The 26891-nt window shown below is 39.9% G+C and overlaps 1 long non-coding RNA gene across 1 annotated transcript; it reads left to right on the forward strand.

Moving 5' to 3' along the window:
- The first annotated feature begins 3298 nt into the window (after nt 1–3298).
- LOC113942936 lies at nt 3299–26555 on the forward strand. Its single transcript, XR_003526117.1, has 4 exons — nt 3299–5386; nt 18307–18309; nt 21957–21961; nt 26545–26555. It is a non-coding gene; the product is annotated as an uncharacterized LOC113942936 (long non-coding RNA).
- Nucleotides 26556–26891: the final 336 nt, after the last annotated feature.

Genomic DNA, 26891 nt, shown 5'->3' on the forward strand with positions numbered 1-26891 from the left:
GGTGTATCTGTCCAGATGAGATGCAGGGTCCTTACTTCCAGGGCCCACCAAATGTCTGGATATTAACAGCTCTAAAGAAGAGCATTTTGTCTCTTCTAGGGGAAGGTAAGAACTCTTCACATCTGAACAATCTGCAGGAGATAGGGCTAGAGAAAAAAAAATCTTTTCCCTAGACTATTTGGAGTCATCAGTGGTTATGGAGCAGATCAAGCAAATGACATAACATTTGCCTGTCAGCGTTACTACAAGAGATTACAGGCTTAGCCTGCAGTAAACTACTTTGCTTTGTCTTTCTTTCTTTCTTTTTCGTTTCCTCCCGGAATAGCTCAGACCTGAGATTCTCCAAAGCATGGTTGCTTCACAGGGCTTTTTTTACCCAAGCCCCTGGGCCAAACAGCATGTACACCACAAGGCTGAGAATAAGCCTCTGGGCAAAATGCTAATGGTCAAGCTGGTGACCCACTTTGCACAGCTGGCAGGTGCATGCTTCCTCCAAGGCTGTCCATGCTACAGAGGAGGTCTGGGCTCTCAGACTGGTGTGTGTGTGTGCACAGCTGCTTGTAGGAAGTGGAGGAATAGACCTTTCTTGTAAGCAAATTGTTCCATTAGCCCCAAATTCAAGACTGAGCTTTTATTTTCTGGTGGAATCTAAGAATGGGTGGCCCTTTGCTTCTTGAAAATGGACACTGAGTTATGTACAGGGCTCATGTGATGATATTAATGATTGGTAATTAGTACAAGGAAATATCAGGCACATGGCCTGTTGTACAGGGAGTCATCACGCTAGACATGGTAGCTATATTTCAAGAAAATGCCTAATAGCCTGAAGGCTTTATAGTAACATTAGAAGTTTTATGATCTGCAGTAAGGTAATCAAGTCTCATGCTTTGGGGCACATGCTGATATCCACAGGAGGCAGGAAGACATTTCCCACTATGAGAGCTTTATGCAGTTGTCTGAGTCATTTCCATCTTTTCCCAGACTGACAGTAAATGGAGCCTGTTGGAGGCAGGATGCTGAACTGCATGGAATGACCCCCAGATACCTGTGTCCCCATGTAGCTCCTAAAGAGCTAAAGATTTTAAATCCTATAGAAATGAATGCATTATGACAGGAAAGCTCCAGCAAAATGCCTTCAAAGTGAAACCCTAGGCCAGCTTTCAGTCTCTATTAAGTAGGTGAAGTGCTCATTGAATTCACTCCCAGAACAGAGAACAATACTTGGCAAGCTGCTTCTAGTGAGGAAAAATGATTAATGCTATGTGTCAAGTGCTCGTAAAATGGTGTGGCACTTGTACACAGTGTCTTTTCTTAAGTAAGATGCTAGTCACTGCATCAAAGGAAAGCAGTGTGTTCGCAGCATCAATTTTGTTCTCCAACTCGTAACACACGGTCGTGCCAGCCAGCTTCTCTGTATGCCCATCTGATAAAGTCTGTGCTCTGTTTTGGCTGCCTCTTGCTCCTCTCCTACTTTTAATTGTCCCTGTGGCTTTTTTTTCCTTCCCGTTTTTGTTTTTCTTTTCATTCTCTTCTGCCCAACTGAAGGAAATAATTTGTCAGTTGTTATCGAAATTTTTACTTTGATCTTGATAATGTAAAATATTCTAATCCAGAAAGGAATATGATGCTACCACTTTGTCATTACAAAAACTGATTTTTTTTTCTCATGGGAACACCTATATAGACATATATATATATACACACACATAATTAACAGCATCATGGACAAAAGGAAATTGCTCCAGCAAGGCAACTTTCACCATCAGTTCAAGCCAAGACTTCTCACTTTTTTCTACCTGGAGCACAATGTTTAAGTCTATTTTTCTTATGATGCCACAGTCAATGTCCCTTTTGAGCCCAAAGTTAACGCCCCTTTTAAAACCACAGTCAGTGTTTTCCCCTAGTAATACCCTATATTTTTTGTCATTATTTTTCACAGCTGTGTAAAAGTTGTGATGATGCAGATGAGGAAAAGTTTTGAAAAGCTAGACCTCAGACACTGGGGTCTAGAAAAGTTGGCTCCTCAGCCACTTTGTGAGTTTAATCACGAAAACTACTTAAGTTTTTGCAAAATGAAAGCTAGTCCTCTGTCTGAGAGCAAGATGACAAAGTTGTCAAATTACTCTGTGATTTCTTTTTTATTTACTGGTTAAAAGGGAAAAAAAACCCCTGTCCTCTGTTCAGTGGAAAACACAGAAGTAGAAAATGATTAAGTTCAAATATAATGCAGACCATAACACTGTTACTTTTGTCATTCTGCGTAGAAACAGCAGAACAAGGGAAAATAGTTCACAAAAAGTACTACTGCTGGACAAAAGCCTCTGGTGTTCATGTTGGGGATCTAACCAGAAATGGTGGAGCACACAAGCTCTCAAAACTGTGCACCTCTGAGGAGAAGCAGGAAAACAAGGAACCACAGCATGTTTCAAATAATGGTCCCTTGTACATATTTCTCTAAAGGGGATCAAAGATGATTTGATTCTGCTTTACAAATCCCTGTGAAGTTGTCATGATCTCTTTGTTCTTCTCTAGGGTTTGAGACTAATGGTGAACTCAAGAAGAAGTCTGAAAAAGATGAGAACTGTGTATTTAAAAAAGTGGTTTGAGGCATGATTAAACTGAAGCGGGAAAAGACTGAAGCTGTGACTTGTGATGCAAGAGCAAAAAAATCAGGAGGGGTGGAGTTTTAAATGGCCTTGGAGAAAAGTACAAGAACTGTTACACTCCTGCAGGAAAATAAGGAAATCTAGTAGAAAGATAACAGAAGATGATCAGAATTTTTGTTCATTGTTTTGCCTTTTGTGAACCAAAATTCTGCAATACTAGAGGGCAGTAGAAGCAGAGATTATGAGAAGCACAGCTGCAGATATACAGGACACAGCTAAAACCAGCTTCTAGAGGATGTTTTATTTGCATCTCTGCTTCAGTAGAAGGCAACCGTACACTCAGTGAGAGACTAAAAGCGGCCTGTAATCATCAGCCAGTCAGTCAGACACAACTCTCCTGGACAGAGTGAGAAAGGATGCACAGCCTGCAGATCTTCCAGTAGGTTTGAAGGTAAGAGGAACAGAGTATCTGGACAAGGAGAGAAGCATGCAGGAGGGAGATGTGAGAAGGTGAGTCTGTTTCACCTAGTGCTATTAAGGAGCCAGCTTTGGTGCCATTGCAACATCACATGCAAAACACAAGTCCAATCCCTAATGAGCTTAACTTTAAAAATAAGAGAAAACCTTTCTTGCTTCGGAATACTTGTTATGTTCTCAGAATGTGTTGTTCTCTTTCCAAAAGCTTTTCATCTTAAAGTGAATTTTCGCCAACCGGTCTGAGATGAAGCTCTGTGAAACAGCATGGCAAAAGAACAAGGCTGCGTGCCATTCAACTTTAATAAGTCATGGGAGAAGATATTGTTTAGCCTTTCAGAGTTTATACTTTCAGATTTGTAACTGTAAGTAATTAAAAGGAGGCAAGCCATCTTGGACTGTCTATGCTCCAGCACTTACAGGGCCCAGTGTCCTGCATCTGGCATGGCTCAGGGGTCTGTGTCCTTTTTGAAAGGGAAGGGACTAATTGGGTTGGCTGCTCCTTGCTAGTGGTGCAGGCAGCTCTGTGGGCAGTGGGGAGAGTTCATGGGGTGTCCAGGCTGGCTAGGGAAAAAGAAGAACAGTGCTAAACTTTTCCCTTCTTGCAAAGCAGCTTTTTTGTTTTGAAATAAATATAAAATATCTCCAGTATTTTGGACCCTTGTGCAAAGCTTTGGATCCTGAAGATCTGAGCTGAGGAGTGAGTGCACATGCAAAGCCACAGCAGAGCTGTGACCCCACACCACCTTTGGGAGGCATGTGTGACCAGCAGCTGGGAGCAGGCTGGGGAGGCATGCAGAGGTGGCAGATCTCCTTAGGAGTCTGATCTGGCTTGTAAAATGCACCAGGAAGGATCCTGGAGTTCTAGTCCACAGAGTCACCTAGGGCAAAACAAGAGGCAGGACAGAGATTTGGGAGGCTAAATCTAGGCATCTTAAAACCAGCAAGACTTCCATGGCAGTGCTCTCTGAAAGGTTTACAGTACTTTCTGCACAGGGCAAAAGACAGAAGCCAAAAGACAGGGATTTAATGTCCAGCAGAAAAGATTGTAGATGAGCAGGGACTCAGAATCATAGGAATGAGGCATTCTTCTGTTATGCAGAATATGTATACAGGCATATGAGCTCTGTATAGACATTTAAAGACACCAAACTTCTAGCACTTAAAACAAGAACATTGTGAATGAGTTTTTAAACTGAAGAGCATTAAAGGAAGCTGGTGGGTATGAAAGACCTCACAGTCTGAGACAATTCTTTTGTACCGGATTCCATACCCAAACAGGAGACAGATTAGAACATTGATAGTCACATAAGAAATGGAAAACTGTCATTTGGTCTGCATGCTTCTGGAGGATAAACAAGCAGGAGCAGGAGAGCACACTGATGAGAGAGGTATTGACACATATGACCAAACTCTATATTTCACTGCATAGTCATTTAAGCCTTTTCAAAAAGTGTGTGCTGTCTTTGTCATCCACTGTTTGAGCTCTCCATATGATTACACATGTAGTTGTAGTCACTGGACCTGTATACTGAAGTGGGTATGAATGTTCATTGTATATTTTTTTTGTTTTATTTTAAGGGATAAAAATTATAGTGAAAATTTGTCCTCTGAGAAGGGTTTTTTCAGTCACTGTGACTGGAAAAGCCAGGGGCAGTACACATCATGCGCTGTTACCCACATTTTAGTACATTCAGGTACAAATACAAATGGACTCTGAATGTTCAACAGCTGTTCCATAGCTGAACATCTGTGCTAAAGCACAGTGGAAGAAGGACTAAAAAAAAGCGCCAGGTGTCTAGAGCACTTTAAATACAACAGACTGCCTGACTGCTGCTGCACAGTCCTGCCAGCTGTCTTCTGGGGTTTAGGTACCAGGAAAGCACTTGGGGTCAGAGCCAGAGACCTTGAACTGATAGTATCAGAACAGAGGATGATTTATTTTTGTTAAGTCCTTAACATGGACATTTGCACAATCATTTAAAGAGGGTAAGTACTACTCCTGTGGAGGCATGTTGGTTTCCTTGGGCAAATTTGGGACAATAATTAGGAACTTCAGCAAAACTACTTAAAATTCAGGAGGACCACTGAGACAAAACACAGACCTAAATTAAAAGTGTAGAATACAGTATCAAAAGAAAGAAAAGCTGTCACTGGTTCATAGGAGAAAAAGGAAAACCAGGTAGTACCATCATGACAGAAAAAAATATCTGTTGGGCATCAGCTATTCTTCAGGAAACATATAAAATAAATGATAGAATGAAAGAACGTATTGACACGTAAAGTGAAGACTCCTTTAGTCACGGGTATACCTTATTAGGGTACACCTTGTTGAAGCATTAGGCTGCTGAACTTCTGGCTGAGACCAGCGGACATGATAGTTACTACCTTTGCCAGTCAGAATAGAGAAAGGGTTAAGCTGTACTGTGAATGTCATTTGTCACAGATGAACCACCACCAGCAAAAGTTTATACTTTTGGCTGGCATATCCTTCCCCAAGCACCACTGCAAGCTCTATCTCCCTGCTCTGGAGAAGACAGGATTGATGATGAGCAGGTACACAACAAAAATAACAAAGGGAATACTTCTGCCTCCTTCAGGTCCATTGAAAGCTGTTCACACTCTTGCTTCTTGCTCAGAGTATTTCAGAAAGCCTCTTCACTGTCTTCCTACAGTGAAGATCCCAACTTCTTAACCACAATAACCTGTTACATCACGAATAACTTCACTGAAGGTATTGGAACCTTTAACACTCTACATATGTAATTTAAAACAGCTTACTGGTAGGAATAGTCTACGTCTATTCTAGTAGGCTCTTTCAGACAGGAAAACAGAGGACTTTCATGCAAAGTCCCCAGTGAGAATGATCTAGGGAATGTTCGGATACCAGACCATATCCAGGAATTATTTGGGGATGCTGACAGGCAGAGACCTAAAGCATACCTGGGAGCCCTCTGACTGGGAAGTGTAGAGACATTGCATTCCAGTGCCTGGGACTGTTCTAGGCACTGTCTAATTTCCTAGTATAGACATAGCCTCATTGTCCAAAGAGTTTGACTCCAGAGTGCTTCTCGACTCCAGAATCTGGATATGTGTCCAGTTCTGGGCCCCTCAGTTCAGGAAGGATGTGGAGGTGCTGGAGCAGGTCCAAAGAAGAGCAACAAGGCTGGTGAAGGGACTTGAACACAAGTCCTATGAGGAGAGGCTCAGGGAGCTGGAGTTGTTTAGCATGGAAAAGAGGAGGCTCAGAGGAGACCTCATCATTCTCTACAACTACCTGAAATGGAGGTCGTAGCCAGGTGGGAGTTGGTCTCTTCTCCCAGGCAGCTATCAGTAAGACAAGAGGGCATGGTCTTAAGCTGTGCCAGGGGAGGTTTAGGTTAGATATTAGGAAGAAATTCTATACAGAAAGGGTAATCAGACATTGAAATGGGCTGCCCAGGGAAGTGGTGAATTCTCCGTCCCTGGAGGTTTTTAAGATGAGACTGGATGTGGCACTTAGTGCCATGGTCTGGTAACCGCGGCAGTAGTGGATCAAGGGTTGGACTTGGTGATCTCAGAAGTCTTTTCCAACCCAGATGATTCTATGATTCTATGTTCCCTTGCCTCGCAACCATGTTCTGCAGTGAGAGAAAGGCAATCTCATACTCTGGGAAGAAGACTTGGAGACACAAGTGAGAAGGGTGACTGACCGTCCAGACAACTGTGGGACTAGAGTCTCTGGCGCACATTTCGTCATTAGTCACAGCCACTCTTATAAGGCATTTCCTCTATTTTGTACCTGTCCTAGACTATATAATAATGTTTGCAAAAGCAGGTCTCAGTCTGCATCTATTTTTCTTCTGACCCTTTTCTATGGAAAATGGCTATGTTTGCCATTGAATTCCTTCCAGAGCACTATCTGGGCATCAATGGTTCTGTAATTAAACCAAATATTTCAGCTCACTGGAATAACTGAATGCAACTTATCTGAGAGGAATGATGTATATGATCCCAATGGAAGCCTGGAAAGACTTTATTAGCATGTCAGAATAATTTCACACCTTAAGTAGAGAGGCCTAGAATAAACTCTGGAGTCTTCATGAAGTGCATGTGTATTACTAAGAGCTTTGCTATATTATTTCATTGCACTTGCGTAAAAATACCCTGTATGGCCATAAAGAAAATTGTATTGTTAATTGCACATTGGACAAACACTTGAGAGTAATATCCTGAGACCAGCAACATGACTGCTACTCTGGTTGAGAGCTGCAGAGTTCATCAGAACTGCTCAAATTGTGGTAAGTAGAGGTTCATCTTCTCCCGTTGCATTCATGATGTACTTCACACTGCTAGAGACTATAATGGTGTTAAAAGAGGTCAGAAGGGATTTTGAATCTCAGAACATCTGTCCATCAAGACCCACTTCTGGGGTCATGACCCCACTTTCAATTATACTGCCAAGCTTGTGCATAAAAGTAAGGTTGTGACCCTCGTTTAGGAACTAGTGGCTTAAAATAAACCCTGGGAAGAGGGAATAAAAAAAGCTTTGCAAAGCAGTGTATTCTTGGAATGCAAGTCAAGTGTAGGGTACTTTCCAAAGAGACAAGACTAGGGTGAGGTCATGCAAACATGCAATGCATTGTATTTCTGTTCAGGTCATTCTTTTTCTCCATAAAAGAGGAAGAGCTAACCATTCTTAAGACAGAGAGAATCACAGCAGCTGCACAGTTCTGCTCTACTAGATGATTTAGATCCCTGTCCTGTGTTAGTATCATCAAAGTGCAGAAGTTACACACCTAGAAGTAAATAGAAAAATTTTCCATTGGAAACGGGGAATTCACTTGTGAAAATCAGGATGGAATGTATGCTACAGCAGCTGAGAGTATTAGGCAGTCAGAGGATGACTGTGAAACACAGATAGGATCAGTCCTGAATAAGGCATATGTCATCCTAAGGTTTATTAGATATGACATTTTTAGCATAGCCTGAAGATTATTCTGAAGCATCACTGGGAATTTAACCTCTGACACCTAATACATTTTCTCCAGCAAGGTGAACTTAAACAAAACATGTGCAGAGAGGATGATTGAAATGGCATGGAGATGAGAGTCCTGTGTTGCAAGGTAGAGACTGAAAAGGTTAGTGAAAGAAAGGATGGGATTGCATTCCCTAAGTACACTGATGAGTAAAAGAAAGCAGGGGAAGTAACTATCTGAGCTCAAAGACCGTGTTTCAGAGGAATAATTTTTTTCTTTTTTTAAATATGACTATGAATCACCCTGGGTGAGAAACTGAAAGAACTGGCTGTACTGCAAAGTTTTCGCAGAGTATGATGAGTCTGGGGCAAGGAACCTAACTGGTTTTAAGACACAGCTTCCTGAATGGGATTATATGGGAAGATGTATGCAGTATCAGGAAACAGGGTCCAATTATACGGACATTAAGCAGGTGACATTCTAGTCCTCAGGGACAAGAAGAATATGATTATCATTTTGCCAGTAGTGTACTCTGAGTATGGTACATCACCCAAAACTCTCCCTAGCCTGACACTGGAACACTTACAGAAAACTAAGGTGGAGTTAGGTCTGTTGCTCTACAGCAGATTTGTTTCTAATGAAGAGGCAGATATGAAGCCAGCATTGTGTATTGCTCAATGTCATTTTATCACTTGCAGTTATATGCAGTTCATCTCACTCTATGGTGTTTACAACTTTTAAATGTGGGTAGTCAGTCATAATAGCATTCTTATAGTGTTAAGCAGTGTCTTCCTGCCCTGTTTACTCATTTCATTTTATGTGAAACAAATGTAATTTCCTTCAGTTCTTAACAATTTTAATTTCATATACTCTTTTCATGATCAATTAACTTGTTTTTACTGAAAAGTTTACATAGATTTCCAATTAAATGCTTATTCCTTTTCTAACCACTATGGTTAAGATGGAAACTTGATAAGGTTTACAAAAGGGATTGAAGGGTGAGAGATGCTGCAGCCTGCCTTGTGTAATTTACTGGCTTTTCAAACCAAATTTACTCTAGAGATGAAAAACAGTTCATACTCAAGTTCTTTGTAGACAATGCAAACCTGTTGTTCATACAATGCAATTATGCAACAGAGAGTAGGCAATTCTCTTGGTCTTCCAACAATCCACAACTGTTTTGAAGTTCAAGTCCTGATCACTGGGGCTTCAGTCCATCAACTTCTTCTTCTTTTTTTTTTTTTAATTTATTTCTTTTAAATAAAATCAATAAAAGAAGACCAGGCAAGAGAAGAGACATCCATGGGGGACTATGTCACATAGAGATGATAGAATTGAAATGCCCTTTCTTCCAATATTGAGGAAGCTTCCCCGATCGCCAAGATCTGTCTAAGACAAATTGCAAGTACCCTTCCAGTGACTCTGCACAGATCTGTCAGCATTCATGAGTGTATCCCATTAGGTGGTGTGGAGTTATGCTTGTCCAGTTTGTTTAGAAGTTCCCTGACTTAATCCTCATCCTCCAAGGGTAAGTCTTCCTTGCAATAGACTTTCCCACTGATCTCATGAGCCTGGGATTCCTGAAGAATGTTTTTACCAGTAAAGACCAATGTGAAGGAGACCTTGAACACCATGTCCTTTTATGTGTCTTTTGCCAAAGGGCAGCTGCCCTATTCAGCAGCAGGCCCACATTTTCCATAGCCTTTTCTTGTCCTTCATGTGTCTCACCAGAAGCAATTCCAGGTGGGCTTTGGCTTTCCAAATCCCATCTCTGAACAATAGAGCAATGTCTTTGTGTTCCTTCTATGTCACATTTCCCTGCTTTGACTCCTTTTATAGACCCTTTTTATATTTGATATTGATCTGGAGATCCTTGTTCACCCATGCAGTCCTCCTGTCACCTTTGATTTTCTTCATTTCAGAATGGGCCATTCTTGAACTTGGATGAGGCGATCCTAGAAAACCAGTAAGAAGCACAGCAGAGCAGAGAGAAGCTAACAAGCACAGAGCAACAGGCAGCAGCTCTTATGCATGCAATTCAACTTCCAGGGCCACCCACTGCTTCACCACAGGAATTGGGATGGACTGCGTGTATCCTGCAGCAAGAATAAGGGAAACTGAGACTAAGAAGTAAGGAGGATATATTCTCTCTTTGTTATCTAATACCTGGATCAATGATCAAAATTTTCTGTTAATTAGTAATTAATTAAATAAGAAAAAATTGCCTAGTTTTTGATTGTGATGCTAGCAAGTGCAATAGCCAAACATTCATTTCACAACATTATGGACATCCTTTGGCATAATCTGCTTTGATAAAGTGGAGGTACATTAAAGTCTTTGGCAACTACAGGTACACTCACTCCTTACACTGTCTGAGAACTCTAAAGAGGGTTCTGGTAGTAGTAGGGAAAAGCCAGCTAAGCTGTTGAACCTAAAGCAAGCTTTGACTACATCAATACTGTGCTGAGCTAAAGCTGATTAATGCAACTAACAGATATGTTGGTTTGAATTTACTGCTGCACTTCTGTTATTGCTCAGTTTTGAAACTACATCTGGTTTATATCTGTTTCGGAGCCGTGAAACAGATACACAAAGGACTGCACCCAACTCTAGACATTTCCTACTAGGCTTGTTTCTACCATACTCTGAGCATGACCTGCTGAGTGTTTGCTCTGTGAGGAACTAAAATTCTGGCCTCTGGTCTGACTATGGAAAAGCCTCTGAACATGTTGCAGAGAATGTTTGGACATGGACTCTGTGAAGGCTGAGGGCTGTAGAATACAGGAATTTTATGGGTATGACTAGAATTTTTGTTTAATTTGTGTGTATGTTTTAAAAAATGCAAATTCTGAAATTAAATAAAGAACAACAAAGAAACTGTGAGTCTTTCTTCTAATACTGTTTCCAAACTTATTTTATGAGATTCAGAACAAGCTTAAGAACTCAGAAAGGGCAGGGTTGATCAGACGATCCCTCTATTATGTGGCCAAGAACAGATGCACATGGAGACATCCAGACACATTAAAAAGAGTATTCTGGCAGATCCTCGCAACAAACTAGATAACATGTCTATGTCAGTATTTTGTACCATCAGAGACTCTTAATTCTCTGCTTAGCATCCTAAACATATGGAAGTCAGTGGGAACTGGAGTAGCAATACCTTCTAGGAGTAGGTCAGCTTTTTTACCCCCTATTGGAGCTAAGTCATTTAGCAACCCAGGAACAGCCCTGTTCCTTTTGGCTGTTTCTCTTGCCTTTTTGGCTTTTTTCTCCCCAGGTGCAAGGGAGGATGAGAACTTGCTGAGCTGGTTTTGAGAATTTAAAATGTGAAGAAAGGGAAATTAGATGCAGGCTGTGGTTTATATTGAAATAGAGATCAATGTCCAGCACTTTCAAGCATAATGGGTGTGTATACATTTTGGGAACAGTTCTCCAAGTTTGATGTCAGTTGGTCTGCTTGTGTAATTCTACCATACCTAGCCCAGATTCCTGTCTGCAGCTATGTTTATTTTAGAAAATGTCTCAATATTAAAAAAATCAAACCAAATATTTTGTCATTCTAGCACAGTTCTTAGAAAAATCAGGATGAGAATTCTACTTCTTAAAAACAAAAGTCTGCTAGCTGCTACACTGACTAAGCTAACTTAAGTGGACCCATTGTTTTACCTACTACCACAAAGCAGCATGTGAAAAGAAAGGCACTGTAGAAGGCTGAGTGGCTTCTAGAGCGACTAGGTAATTTCTGATTACAACAACATCTGGGTATGAAATGCCAATGGGTGCTTCTAATCTTCATGCTGAGGCTCCTACTGGAAGATCTAGATGCTACTTCATTGTATATGGGGAAGTTCATCTTGTTTGTATGTGGGGCAGTTATCTGTGATTGAGGGATCCCTTTTCATTTCCCTTTCCTCTAAAATTGTACTGAATTTGAAACTGGAGCAGTCTTTTGCAGTTGCTGTTGAGATCCAGAAAGAGTTCTGGGTATTATTGGAAGAAAATAGATCTCCAACATTACTTTTTTGTCTGAAGGGGATGGATTATTATAGCAACAGATTCAGGAAGCACTGAAAATGATGGAGTATAGAAAATACTATACTAATGGCCTGTTATATAGAACCCTGGGCAATGGTGAGTATTACTTTGTCTTGGATCCTCTATTCACAGAAAATAAGTTATTGTAGTAAGTTCCCTTCTGGAAAGCTTTGTCTTGTGGGTGGATGTCTGCCAAACTCCCCTGAAGACAGTTCTGTGCATTCTCAAAGTTTATAATCTTGGAGGATGCTTTAAAATACTTTGGTATTTACCTTGCCAAACAAGCTGAGAAATATCACTCTAAAAATAGCACTGTCTTTTGGCCGTGTACATGCTTTAGGTAAGACATTCCTAAAACTTAATTAATAATTTAAAAAAAATTCTTCTGCAAAGCTGAAGAGGATTATCATTATTTTTCATTTTTATTAGTCTTTATTCCTTTTAAGGTCAAATCCTGACCACATTTTTTTTTAATATACAATGGTTTAGGTTTTTCTTGTTCTTATTTTGACTTTGTTGTGGTCCAAAGATCTTGGATGATAAAGATTCAATGAATAGAAATTTTACTTGGGAACTCTGAATTAAGCAGGATGAATTTGAGTTAGGTGATCACTGTATAGAAGGATGAAAGGAATGTGTCTCCAAAGAGACAATATTCAAATTAACTTGCTCTCCTCTTCTCAAAACTGAAGTTCCCTGCCCCATCTATTGCTTATGGCTGCAGTTGAACTGGCAAGAGAATCTGGTACCTTACTTCGTTGAAAATACCTGCTGAAACATTAATTACTTCCCACCACACAAACAGAACGAATATTCAATTATTTGACCAAAGTGTTTTTTGCTTGGGGATATTCTGTCATCCTTCTTGTCATGACATTGAGTCTGGGAAGATTCACTTTTGTTATATATCTGCTATGTACATGTTTTACAAATTAGGAAACATGAACTCTTCATTGGAAGGTGAGTTGATTTGTCAGCTGAACAAGCCTCAGAATAAAACAGAGGGCCAAAATCTACAAAAGGATTTAAAGTTGTAACTCCTTTTTAGGTACCAATGCTCACCATTAAATAAATGGAGGTCACCTCACAAACAGGGACTGAGACAAGGCAGAGATGTTTAATGCTTTCTTTTTCTCTGTTTTCAACATGAATGATGGACCAAGGGGGTCTCAGTGCCCTGAGCTGGAGGACTATGACCATGAGTCCCAGTCAACCCAGAAATTGTGTGGGATCTGCTGGGATCTCTACAATCTATGAGGCCTGTTGGGATTCATCCCAGAATCCTAAAGAGCTGGCTGATGTCATTATAAAACCTCTCTTGGTGATTTTTGAGCAGTCTTGGGAATCCAGAGAGGTCCTAGATGACTGGAAACTGGCAAACATCGTCCCAGTTTTCAAGAAGGGCAAGAAGGAGGACCCTGGGAACTACAGGCCTGTCAGTCTCACTTCAGTGCCTGGTAGTGGAGAAGATGCCTTATGGAGAAGATTATCCTGGGAAATATTCAAAAACACCTGAAAGACAAGGCAGTCATTGGTCACAGCCAGCATGGCTTCATGAGAGGAAAGTCCTACTTATCCAACCTGATTTCCTTTTACGACAAGGTAGCCCACCTTGTTGATCAAGGGAAGCCAGTTGATGTAATCTTTTTGGACTTCAGTAAAGCTTTCAATACTGGCTCTCATAGGATCCTTCTGGACAAAATTTCCAGCACACAGCGGGATAAACACATCATGTGATAGGTGAGCAATTGACTCATGGTTCAAGCGCAGAGGGTGATAGTGAATGGGGTGACATTAGACTGCTGACCTGTCGTTAGTGGGATTTCACAGGGCTCCATCTTGGGCCCTGGGCTCTTCAACATCTTTGTAAATGACAAGACTGGAAGGGATACTCAGCAAGTTTGCAGATGACGCAAAACTAGAAGGAGCTGTTAACTTCCTCAAAGGCAGGGAGACCCTACAGAGAGACCTCGACGTATTAGAGGACTGGGCAATCACCAACCATGTGAAGTTCAACAAGGGAAAGTGCCAGATTCTGCACCTGGGATGGGGCAACCCTAGGTGTATGTACAAACTGGGGAATGAGATGCTGGAGAGCAGTGTCATGGAAAGGGACCTGGGGGTCCTGGTCAATGGCAACTTGAATATGGGTCAGCAGTGCCCTGGCAGCCAAGAGGGCCAACCATGTCCTGGGGGGCATAAGGCAAAGCACTGCCAGCTGGTCGAGGGAAGGGATTGTCCCACTCTGCTCTGCACTGGTGTGGTCTCACCTGGAATATTGTGTGCAATATTGGGCACCACCATATAAGAAAGATATTCAGCCATTAGAGAGTGGCCGAAGGAGGGAAACGAAGATGGTGAAGACCTTAAGGGGAAGCCATGTGAGGAGCGGCTGTGGTCACTTGGTCTGTTCAGCCTGGAGAAGAGAAGACTGAGGGGAGACCTCATTGCAGTCTACAACTTCCTCACAAGGGGAAGAGAAGAGGCAGACACTGATCTCTTCTCTGTGGTGACAAGTGACAGGACCCAAGGGAATGGCCTGAAGTTGTATCAGGGGAGGTTTAGGTTGAATATTAGAAAAAGGAGGATGGTTGGGCACTGGAACAGGCTCCTCAGGGAAGTGGTCACAGCACCAAGCCTGGCAGAGTTCAAGAAACATTTGGATGATACTCTCAGGCACATGGTGTGACTCTTGAGGTTGGTCCTGTACAGGCCTAATGGTTGGACTTGATGATCCTCGTAGGTCCCTTCCAATTCAGCATATTCTGTGATTCTGTAAAGACCTGTGTGGATCTTGGCTTATATCTTATTGATCCTCATGCAGTACCTTGTTTTAATAATTTCTGGTTTTTGTAATCATCTCCATGTTTTGTGGAGTCCTGATTTATAGCTATTTCAAGATTCACTTTGTGATAAAAGAATGAAGGATGATTATAATTTCTGGGCTTTGAGATCCCATGTTGGTAATGTCTAACACACCTAGGCATTGACATGGGAGGTGCGTCAGTACACTGGCTTTGAAGGTGCCCTTGGACTGGTCCCTGTGTGAACTTGGCTGCCTGTTAGCAGCATGACTACACAGTTTTAGTAAGCTTGGAAAGTTCCTTTAAAGGCTTGCAAAAGGGAAAGGCCCCATTTCAGCACATTTTTACAAGTGACATAATCTTCTCTTAATATTTTTGTATATAAAGCATCGTGTCATTTACCAGGTCAAGAAACTCATTACCAAAGAATTTGTGCCTCTGACTCTAAGAGAGAGTGTTTTTAAACAAAGATTATTGTTGCTGTTCAGCAGCTTTCCTGGGTGTCTTGTTCTTCAGCTGATCCACATTCTTTCCCAGTGAGCAAGATGATAAGGCACTAGTGCCTATTTATAACCAGCAGGGAGAAATACTTGCTTAGTGGTGCAGCACTTAGTGAAGGAAAAAAGGACAAAAAGCAGCCCAGTCCCTAAACACTTACCCTGCGTTCTGCTGTAGGTTGATCCTCTATGTTGACATCCTTACTTCTCTGTGGAGGGCACCATGTGTGACTTGGCCTTTGAAAGCAAAATAAAACAATGTGCTCAGGACTGTGCAAAATGAGTCACCAGGAAACCATGCGTACTTTTCATCTCCTTGCATTTTTTGTGTTTGATTTCTGTTTCTCTGAGAATGGCTTTTTATATGATGGTAGTACTTTGAGGCCCTGATCTGAACTGAAGCCTGCATTGCTAGGCTGTGTCCAAACACATCCTGAGAGACAGGCTCTGCCCTTAAAAGTCAGTGGTCAAAGAGACCCTGACAACAGGAAATAGATATGATGTAACTTTCAAAAAATTATGTCACAGTTCAATCACTTGCATATAGAAGGATCATTTACTTTTCATCTTCTGCCTCCAAACAGTTAAGAGTGAGGTAGCAGGTAAAACAAAGCTCAATAGGCAAGAATCCAACTTCACTGAGTAACTCTGGTCATCACTTGCTATTCCTTGGTTCATTGCCTGGAGGTGAGACAAGAGAAAGAAGAATCTTGGATCTGTTTTTGTCCTCACCACAGTGGTACAAAGATGGCAATTTTCCAGCCTTGCTGGTTTTGTGACTCTACTTTTTTACTTTCTGTTTGTCCCACATAGCATATATATGACATTAGAAATCAACAGCCATCAGCTGAGAGTTAGCCTCCATGCAGAATAGCTTTCCTTTTAGCATCCTGTTCAGATGTGACTGTATGAGAGCTGACAAGGACTGTACTTTTTGCCAGGCCCAGGTGCCTGTTTTCTAATATGGCAGGGAATAGATCAGTAATTTTATTCCTTTTCTAAGAGATGGGAAAAGCTGAGTATTAGGAAAGGGATATTAGGAAGAGACAACACAGATTTACCAAATTTTCAATGAACATTACATTTTTCTTTCTGTGAGGTCTATATCCATACTGTTTCAAGGCATCACTTCACCCACACCTGGATGTCATTTCATGGTGTCTAGTGTGCAGATATCTCTTATGTAAAATATTTGAAGAGTATAATTTCAATAAAACCAATCATTTTCTAAAGATATTAGAGTTCTACTGGAATAATTTTAAAATGTACTGACTATATCATGGCTCACACCCTTTTTAAAGACTTTGGCAGGATGATTTTTTAATTTCCCATAAACTTAATCAAACTGTACTCTTTGTTTAAGAAGTTTTCATCCTTTAATTAGGAAAAGTCAATCTCTGCATGCACCTGTAAACATTCCAATTAGAAAAATCTGAGGAAACTACAGTTCCATTTATTTAATAATTTATTAATTAATTCCTAACATTTGTTTATTATTGTTCTGAAAACTGATCTGAGTTATGAGTAATACTGCTCTGGACATTTAAGCATGTGATTGACAAAAAAAACTCCTTGAATGCCTGAACGAATTGTAATGGGAAAGTGAGCTATGAAACCCCTGTCTGGTACTTTCGCTGTTGATATTTTTTCAAGGTAATGTCTGCATTGTGCCTAGGAGTCACAGTTGTAGACTGGCAACACAATGTGAGTAACACTGCTGGGAAAGGTCAAAAGGGGGTGACTGTTCCACAAATTTATAGTTTTTTTAAAAGAAGATGACAGAGACGGATACCAGCATAAGACTGGTTATAGGTATGCAGTTTTGACATTGTCAACTCTCTGGTAGCCTAACTTTTGTCAAGATTTTCTCAGGCATCATGTCAAAAGAGAGATTTCAATAGGGATTTGAAGGAAACCAATAAGATGGCTTTGCTTTTGAGACTGCATTTGAAAATTGAAATATGTGGAGTTAAGTGACAGTGAAAGATGGAAGTTGATGATCAGTATAGGTGAAATAGGAGGGGATATGGGTACTAGACAGTGATGAGACTGAAGTTTAAGAAGAAACTTAGTTTAAATTGAAAGAAGAGAGGTGAAAGTAGTCAAAGAGATAGATTAGGAAAATTATTGTTGTACTAACTTTCTTGATGGCTAGGAGAAGGGTAACCCTGTATGAATAAATGCAGAGGAAAGAAATTGATATTTCATGGCATGGCTGGGCAGCACACCCAACAGGGGGTTGTGGGGCAGCTTTTCACATAATTTTCCTGCAGAAGTGAGAGACACTTAATGCCGAGGAACTGTCTTGCCAAAGAAGTGCTCTATGCAACTATGCTTCGAAAAATGGCGGCTTCTTTGGCTGCAAGAAGCACTCCTCCAACTTACTCTCTATGAAATAACCCTGTTTCTTCTGTTGAATCTCTCTAGATGGAAAACACAGAAGAAATACTAATCTGTGCTCTATTTTCCCTTACTGCAGAAGGTAAAAGTCCAGGAAAAGAGGTGGTGACACGGGTGTGAGGGACAGATGGCAGAATTCTTCCCACAGCATCTGAAGTGTCCAGAGAGTACCCCGGCTTGTGGAGTTCTCCAGCAGTGAATCCCTCTGCCTGGCATACAATCACTTTGCATAATGCAACCTGAATGAAACAAACCAGACCATTCAGCCATGAGATGCTGCAGTTGTGAACAAAGTGCCCAGAATAAAAATGTTTAGGAGACATAAACCTCACAGTCCTCTCTGACTTTGGATTTTCCTTTCCCCATGCTGAATCCATTAATTTAGGTGTTTTGAACCATGACTTAAGGAGGGCCTTAACTCTATGGGGATTGTATGACTGCTACCAGTTCATACAATCTCTCTATGGATGGGATTTTAAAAAAATACTCTGAGGTAGACCATGATGAAATCCCATTTTCTAGTCTAATTCAGTGGGTACAGGCTGGAATTTTCTTTTCCACACTTACTTACATTAACGAAGTAGTCCATGCTGTAACAGATAACTGATGTTACCACAGTTTGGAAAGCACACACATAAATGAAAATATAATTCAGCCTTCTTACAAATTGTAAAACTGGACAGCCTGTGACCATCTGACATTCCACATCTGAGAGAACATCTGTAAAGGACAATACTGTTCTTTCTGTAAGAGTACTACCCTCTAACTGTGACCACTACAGAAAGACCCTTCTCAAGTCAAGCTTTATTCAACATTGAAAGTACATGTGAAAAAATTAATGCTATTTCCAGTGCAAGACAAAATATTCATGACTATTACATCCTTAAATCACACCCTATGCCTGCTTGTATTATGGGTAATAGTAAATACTGTGCATCTCAGCCCCGGCTCCAGCAAGATTAAATACATTGTGCAAGATTAAATACCTTTTGCAAGATTAAATAGGATGTAGTCCTTAGTGGAAAAAAAAAAGGGTGGGGAGAGATTGAAAGCAGCTCACAGGGGAGTTTAATGCCAAATACATTTCCCTTGAGTTGGCTTTGATCCAGGTGAAGACCTGTACTTTAAGTAACAGAGCTATTTCTTTCTAGAGAAAACTTGAAATCAACTCCAGTAATAAGTACTTTCAATCTAAGAAATCTTGGTGGTAACTGTCAGTTTTTTCTGTTGTTCTGTAGTAACTCATGGTAGTAATATTGTATAAGAAGCATTTTTTTTCATTTATAGCATTATTAAGGTAGGTCTTCAGGAGCAGAGCAATCCAGAGTCAGTGCATGGAGTCACACTTGAGAGTCTGCAAGTCCAGCTCAAAATCTGACCTTGGATCAAATGAGGAACCTGACTGTCTTCTCTCAGCATTTGTTTTTGCTGCCCCACAGGCTGACAAAACACATGATAGGCAGCTTCTACTCAGAAGATATTCCTTTCCAGCTTTCTAAAGGTCCAATGGAACTGTCTGGGAAACATTACATGAGAATTCCTTTTACATCTACTGCTACTCAGTAAAGAGTCTAGTTTAAAATACATGCTTAACTGTTGATAGAAATGGGACATAGGCATATGTTTAGTGTTTGTCTTAATAAAGCCATATCTTTGAAAGTGTAACCAAAGTGACTGCTCAGACCAGCATCCTGCATTTAAAACTAATTAATATTTTCCTAAGTCCAGAAAGACTAAATTCTGCCATAATTAGAGCTGGGTAGAGAAATATCCAGTTGCAACATCAATTCCTCTGATGTTTGATGACCAGTCAGAATGAAAAAGACATCGGCTATTTGGGAATGTTTCTGGCAGAAGCCAAGCAGGCTGCCTGCATGCCTCTTCCCTGCTACCCGGCCTGCTTGGCTTCTTGTGCTTTGGTGGCTCTTCTGCTGACTATTTAGTTTCTAACCAGACTGTACTCAGATTTGGAAATGGCAAAGTCCTCTGTGGGAGAGAATTGCTGTTTTTTCTCCAAACCACTTTCTGGTGTACGTAAATTTCTGTAATTTGGAGTAATTTAGTCAGGCTATAACTTTCTAATGTAGAGCTAAATGAGAAGACAGATATTTTTAATAGCTATTTCACCTTATAGTCAGTCACCTCATGGATTATTGAAGCCAGTGCACATGCTAGTATGAATGGAATAGGAACTGATGACACGATAAGTGTGCCTCAAAAATTTGACTGTCTGTGGGCATAAAATAGGTTCAATTTTGCTTCGCTGAGTAAGAAAATTAACATTGGTCATGCGTGACATGTAACTCTGTTTGTGGTATCTTTGTAAGGAAAGGTTATAGTTTCACTGCACAGTGAAATCTGATTTCAGAAAGTATTCATCTGTACTAACCTGCAGGGTGCAGACAAAGCACTCCCTGTTTTGGATGCCTTTACAGACTACAATAAATCTCTGGGGAACCACTCAATCTTAATTTTGGAATATCACAATCAGATTTTTCTGCTAAGTGTCAAAGAGAAACCTTTCTGACTGTATTTTAATTTTTAAAAAAAGACACCTTTTCTTTTCATAAATTAACCCTTTCCCTCTGGCAATATATTTCCCATTTCTCTATAGAAGAAAATACAGTATTATGAAGAAAAATGTCAGAAATCAAATGTGAAAAATCAGTAGTGCTCTAATCAAAGCATTGGAAAGTAAATAGTGTGGTAGTCAAAGAAGTCTGCTTGGGTTTATGGGTAAGAAATATCTGTTTAGGCTGTGTCTTTGATTGTGATCCAGTGTCTCACTGAGAAATTGATGCATAAATTTTCATATATTGATTATTTTCCTCAGGTTTTTGTAATACCACCCTTATTTTCTTTATGACAATAGACAGATTATGCTTTTGTGTCCAGATCAGTAGAATATAAAGTTACCCTCTCTCCATATGTAACTCTTCCTTGCAAACCCAAACACAGGCATAATAGAGAATCTGCAGAAATGACAGACGCTCTTTAAGGATACCCTAAGCAAACAAAAGAAGTATAAGGTTTGAGCAGCTCCTCCTTTCCTCACATTTACCTTTGTATATGAAAGCATTTCAACCTCTAAAATGGGGTTGTCACTCTGTGGAGAGCAGTACCCTAGGTCAGTACTGACACAATATTTCATATTGTCAAATTAGAATTTTGATTAGGCACAGCATACAGGCTAAAAAAAAAAGAAAGTGGCTGTCAAAGAAGCAAAAGTAATGCAACTGTACTCCATTTCCAGATATTAGAATGGAAAAAATATTTTTCTATCCTGGATGGATTATTCTGTATTTCAGCACTTTTAGTTCCATTATTTGCTGCTTAGAAGACCTTGTTTGAATAGGTACTTGACAACACAAACTTTTGTGAAGGGACCATGTTTCATTCTGGCCTTGAATCAAACTTATTCTGAAGAAGTTTATTTTCATGTCTGAAATGGCTTTCCTACTGTTTTTGACAAGGGTGGGAACTAGATCTGGCTACCTTTGTCCACCAGGCTTGTATCCCACGGCTTGGTTATTTTACTGGATGTGTTTAATGTTTATAAATTTTTAAAATTCAAGGACAGGGCAAGGAATCTGGAATTGCACACTTTGGAGAACTGTAGTTAACTACAGAATTCATACCTTTGTCATTCCTCTGTTGTATCTTTTGCTTTAGGGATCTGATGGTCAGATTTTGTAATAAGATTTAGAATTTCCTTTGTACTTACAATAGGACAGTGTTTTCCTGCACTCCAGAGACCCACTTCTGGAAAGACATAAAGCAGACCACAGTTTATCTTCAGGATCTCAGCCTTTGTTTAAAACAAACAAACTGAAGCACAAATGTATTAAAATTATTTGGAGACTACGCCATTAAGCATTGTATTACCTTGCTTTTAAGCATCCAGGTTCCCCGTGGATTACATGGCAGTTGTCACCCAGGGTCGATGACAAGCACCATCCCAAGCAGGGAGTGCCTTAGTCAGCATCATCTCAGAAGGGACCTGCTGTGTGCTGGGACAACTTTTCAAAAGAAAATGTTTATTGTCACTGCTTTTTGTGTCAATATAATACTGCATTAGATATAATTTTTGCCTGTCCCTTGGTCCAGGGAGAGGGACAGTCTGCTCTGTGGATACTTGTTGCACCTCTATGTGAGTTAGGCCTCAAGTTCATGTGAGCATAGGGGAGGTTGGAAGGGACTTTGGCATGTGAAGAAACAAATTTAGACCCGCAGGAAATTTTAACATCTGAAAAGATGCACATACAGAATTTAGTTTACAGTAGGGTTGGTTGATAGCTAAAATGAGATTCCCATTGGGTATCATAATAACAGAAATTATTATGGTACCCAAAATCAGCGTAAGAATTTACTTTTTCCCAGAGTGGTTTCTTAGTCTGGGGATTCTAGGGTCCCCAAAACTGGGTTCTGAGCTTTAGACACTTCAGTGTAGTTTTTAACTTTCATTCTCTCAAGGTGCTGAAGAAACTACAAACTTTGGACAAACTTATGACATAAAATGGTTGTTGGGGATGTTTTTTTAACTGAAATATGAATGTGTCAGACATTTTTGTGTAGCCATGTGGCTACATGGCAACCATCAGTGGGAATTTTGCTGCTTATCCTCACATTTGCAGGCACAAGAATGTGGGAACTAGGACTGTTCATGAAAAGATAAAAGGGGTTTTAACATGCAACAGTAATTTCTGTTTTCCAATGTCATAAAAACAAATCTTAGCATCTTGTTGCTATTACATTAATGATGTATGACTTATACTGTTCTTGCTTTAAGTGATGCTGTTTTATTCAAATCTCATTAATTACGTGGGTGCATTTGTGTGTGCAAGCACACAGAAACAGACTACAAACACAAAACGAAACAGCAGTTCTGTAATGTCAATTGTCTTACTAATTTATAGGATGATAACTTTAGTTCTTCATTTTAATGCTGCAAATATCTGTTTGTTTAGGATTGTAGTGTTCAGAAGATTATATAGGCTTTCAAAAAGGTGGCAAACTTTACATTAGAAGGCAGTCATTTCACCCAGACAGCAGATATGAAGAGCTCTAAAAGCACAGAAAACAGGTAGAAAAAGAGTACTTCAGAAGAACAGGTATATTTGTAGAGTATTTTGCCTGACTTAGGCAAAGGAAGTTAATAATTTCCTAAAAATACCCTTCAAAACCAAGCTACTTGCTCAGAATGAGAGAAGTGAACATGTAGCTTTGGTATGTGGCACTCCTTTGAAATTCTTTATGGGTTTGATCTGACAGGTACCATCATTGCAAGACATGGCCTTTAGTCCAAATAACACATCATTTAATCAAAATTACATGGGGAAATGTTAATGTACCCACCATATTTTAAACAGTAGTAATATTCAATATGCAAAAAAATATTCTACAAAAGTATCATTGCATTGTAGCTTGCCAGACTCTTCCAGGACAGCTTAAAAATGCATGACAGCATCCAGCAAAGCATACCATCTGAGCAAAGGGCAGTGATCCCTGGAAAGCTGTCTTCTTGTGCTTTTATCCTATCTAAGCAAAATAACCCCCAAAGCAATCCTATGTGTGTGTTCCAATCCTTATGTATTCACGTCACCTCACAGAAAAGACATGAGGCTCAGGGGTATTCAGACCCATGTACTGTAAATGTGTTCACAAGGGTGAGGAACCAGAACTTACATTAAACCAGCTGCCTTTAGGAGTTCTACCAGAGTTGCAGCTGAGCAGAACCATGCAATTACCAGTAGTTAATGCCTTTTTCCAGTCAAGTACTATTCAGTGACTGTTTTTTAATGGAAGTAAGGACAAACCATGGACACTATTTTGATCCAATATTATAAAAATATTATAGGAGTCACAGTCACAGCACTTTTTCTGACAACCTATCCTTCTATTTCTCTTTGGGAAAATAAGCTCTGCTGTTCATTTCTGTGTCACAACTTTGAGGTTTACCATGTTATGATTCAGAGTGGGTGGCAATCATCATCTGACCTCATCATAAGAAAGAAAAAGCATTATCAACATTGCAGATAACTAAATCTCCAGCCTGGCTCTGAGAGAAGAACCAAAAGATGAGTTGTATATATTTATGGCTTTTCTGCACTGCATTCAGCAGAGAGGTATGGGCACTCACACAAAGAGAGCTGGTGACAGGTCTGGAAGCAATCTAGCTGTCATAAACCCTAAACTGCTCTCTTCAGGGGAATCCGGCCCATTCTGACACTCAACCAAAGTTGTTTAGGCATAGCCATACTCATTCCCATCTTGAAGTATGCTTAAAGTCTGATTCTGCACCTAAATTTCACTCACTGCTGAACTTTCAAGAGCTTTTGGTCCTGAAGTTAGCCGCTAAAATCAAATTAAAAAGAAAAACCTCTACAGGAGTAAATAGTACCATAACCATCTCCTTGTGCCAGTGTTAATGGCAGAGGGGTGAATAACACAGTGAAATTTTAGTAGTGGTTGTAAATTACTCTCCACCAACATATTTGGTAGAATCACCTTTACATAGTTGCATGTATGGAGAGGGACAGTAGGAAGATCAGGCCCCAGAGTAAACGTTTTTTGTGGTATGCTCTAGGCATAGATGAGAGACACCTGTACAACAAATGCTAACTTTTATTATAGTTCTGGAAAAGACCTTAGCCAAATTTCTGCCTCTGTAGATTCCTGAATTCAGTACTGACCTTCCCAATGCCAGAGTAGATAACGATTTGTGTAAGTGAAGTCCCTAGAGTCAAGACATCTGTGGGAAACATGAGTATGTGCAGAGTCCTTATTCTGCACATACTCGTGTTTCCCACTAAAAGAACTAGAGTAGCACTGCCTGTCTGAAATATCCCTGTTTGCCTGTAACCACACCACTAAGATCTGCCCAGGGCATTGAATGCACAGTTCTGAATTTTAAGCAGAGGAGTGCAGTTTCAATCGGAGTCTTTTAAGATAAGATTTGTATTTGATCTTTGAAGAACTTGAATCTGTTGACCTTGAGACCATATTTCAGAATTCCTATGTTATTATTTTAGTGTCTCTCTGGAGTGGTGAGTTTGGATGTGGGAGGAAGGGTGGAGTCAAATTCTGAGTTTTATTCAAAATTAAATATTTTTCTATGGTAGTTTTAAATTTAACTATAATAAAGAAGTGGGCAGGCTTGTTATGCATTATAAAATAAATAAAATAAATCATTTATCTTTGGATTTTCCCTGTATTTTGGAGATATAATTGCATATATGAAGAGAAATAGTAAGATAGAAATGTAGATACGTAGACTGAGGTCTTCTTTGTTAGAGAAAGAAAAATAGAAGTGAGAGAAGGCACAAGAGTGCTGGCAGTTTCATTTTCCCTGTCTCTCTTCATCTTGGAAAAAGCTGACCACATTTAGCATTGCTCTAATAGATCATCAGGAAGTATAATGAAGGCGACAGCACTATGATATAGAATCATAGAATCATAGAATAGATTGGGTTGGAAAAGACCTCCAAGATCATCAAGTCCAACCCCTGATCCAACTCCAATTACTATATGCTGGACAAGAGCTCTTATTCAAGAAAGCATTAAAATGTGCATAAATGCTTTGTTGATGTATTTGAAGCATCCACTATCAAAGTTCACTTTCTTTGATGCTGTGCAAAAATGAGTTATTTTTTGTCTCAGCAAGAGCCAGGTTATCTAGTAAGGGGTTTTTTCACTTGTTTGGTTGGTTTTTGTTGTTGTTGTTGTGGTGTTTTTGTTTTTGTTTTTATTTTTGTTTTTTTTCTTGTAATTTGTTCTTTATTATTAGCTTACCCAACCTACTGTACTTTATTTACCTTAGGTTTGGTTTAACACTGTAACAATTTCTGCAAACTTTTTAAAACAAAAAGATGCACAATGCAATGCCTGAGGGAAATCTGCAAGACTCAGGTGACTATATTATCTAGACACCTTCATTCTTTATGAAGGCATATATTGCTCTTTTTACTAGAGTTCAATGGTATTTCAAATTTGCTACAAACCAGTTCATATAATTTGCCATAAGAATAGATGCGCTCTTTACTCCGTCTTTTTCTGAGTGAGCAGTTCTCCCAGACACTTCTCAGGTTGTGGGAAACCAGGTTAATTTCCCTCATCTTGAAGAAATCTCCACTCCCATTTCTGAGATTCCATAATTAATAATCCTGATGCTAAATGGCTGTTGAGAAACTTAGCTAAAGGAAGGGACACTCCATTTTTCTCTCGTACAATATCCTGTTTTGTTGAAATAATGCAGTTACGGGCACCAAAGGTGAGAGAGTTGGCCCAAGTACCAGCTCTGGGCTCCAGCTGCTCCCCCTCACCCAAACATCATCCAAATGCTGTTGAAACTGGGCATTCATCCAGCAGCTTTGCAACCCAGATAGGTAGAAATAGACCTAAAGTACACACTCAATCAATGACATAAAGTGTTTGTCATTCCTGCTTTACCTTGGCTGACATTTTTGGCTTACTCAAACCAAAACCTCTGGGAGTTTCATGGCGTCCACCTGCACAGAAAAAGTCTGTGCTTCTGTAGGAATTAAATTTCCCAAGAAATGTCTTCAGTTACTAGGCGTCATCCAAACGGATCTACATTCTGCAGCGTTCACCAGTGTAGGCACACGTCTGGGGTTGTTGATACAGTAGACAATTAAAGACTCAGGTTGACCAAGGTAGAATATGTAAGTCTACTGGTGCATGATTGTGAAAAAAGAACCAAAACATCCAACACTAACCTTAAGAAGATTATAAAATATGATTGCTATTTTAGACTTTCTTATTCCTATAAGGACTGGTTCCATGAAAAAAATTGAACATATTCTAAAGGTTAAATGTCTGATCTTCAGACTCTTTCTTCTTACAAACAATCCTCATAGATTGGTTTATTCAAACTGAAGTGAATAAAATCTTCCATAGATCAGCTAAGCACTTAAAAAATTATCCATATTATTAAGAATATTCTGACTGCCATCAAGATGCTCAAGGGTGTGTTTGAACTGAGATTTCATGTATTTTGCATGGAGTAATTAAAAAACGGTCAAATAGGTAGTTGTCATGGTAGCAAGGAAAACAAATTGTAAATGTGTTGCATCAATTCTGCTATCCTAAGCGTGCATC

This window comes from Corapipo altera, unplaced genomic scaffold (assembly GCF_003945725.1).
Source record: "Corapipo altera isolate COAL_440 unplaced genomic scaffold, ASM394572v1 2b, whole genome shotgun sequence".
In the NCBI taxonomy this organism is placed as follows: domain Eukaryota; kingdom Metazoa; phylum Chordata; class Aves; order Passeriformes; family Pipridae; genus Corapipo; species Corapipo altera.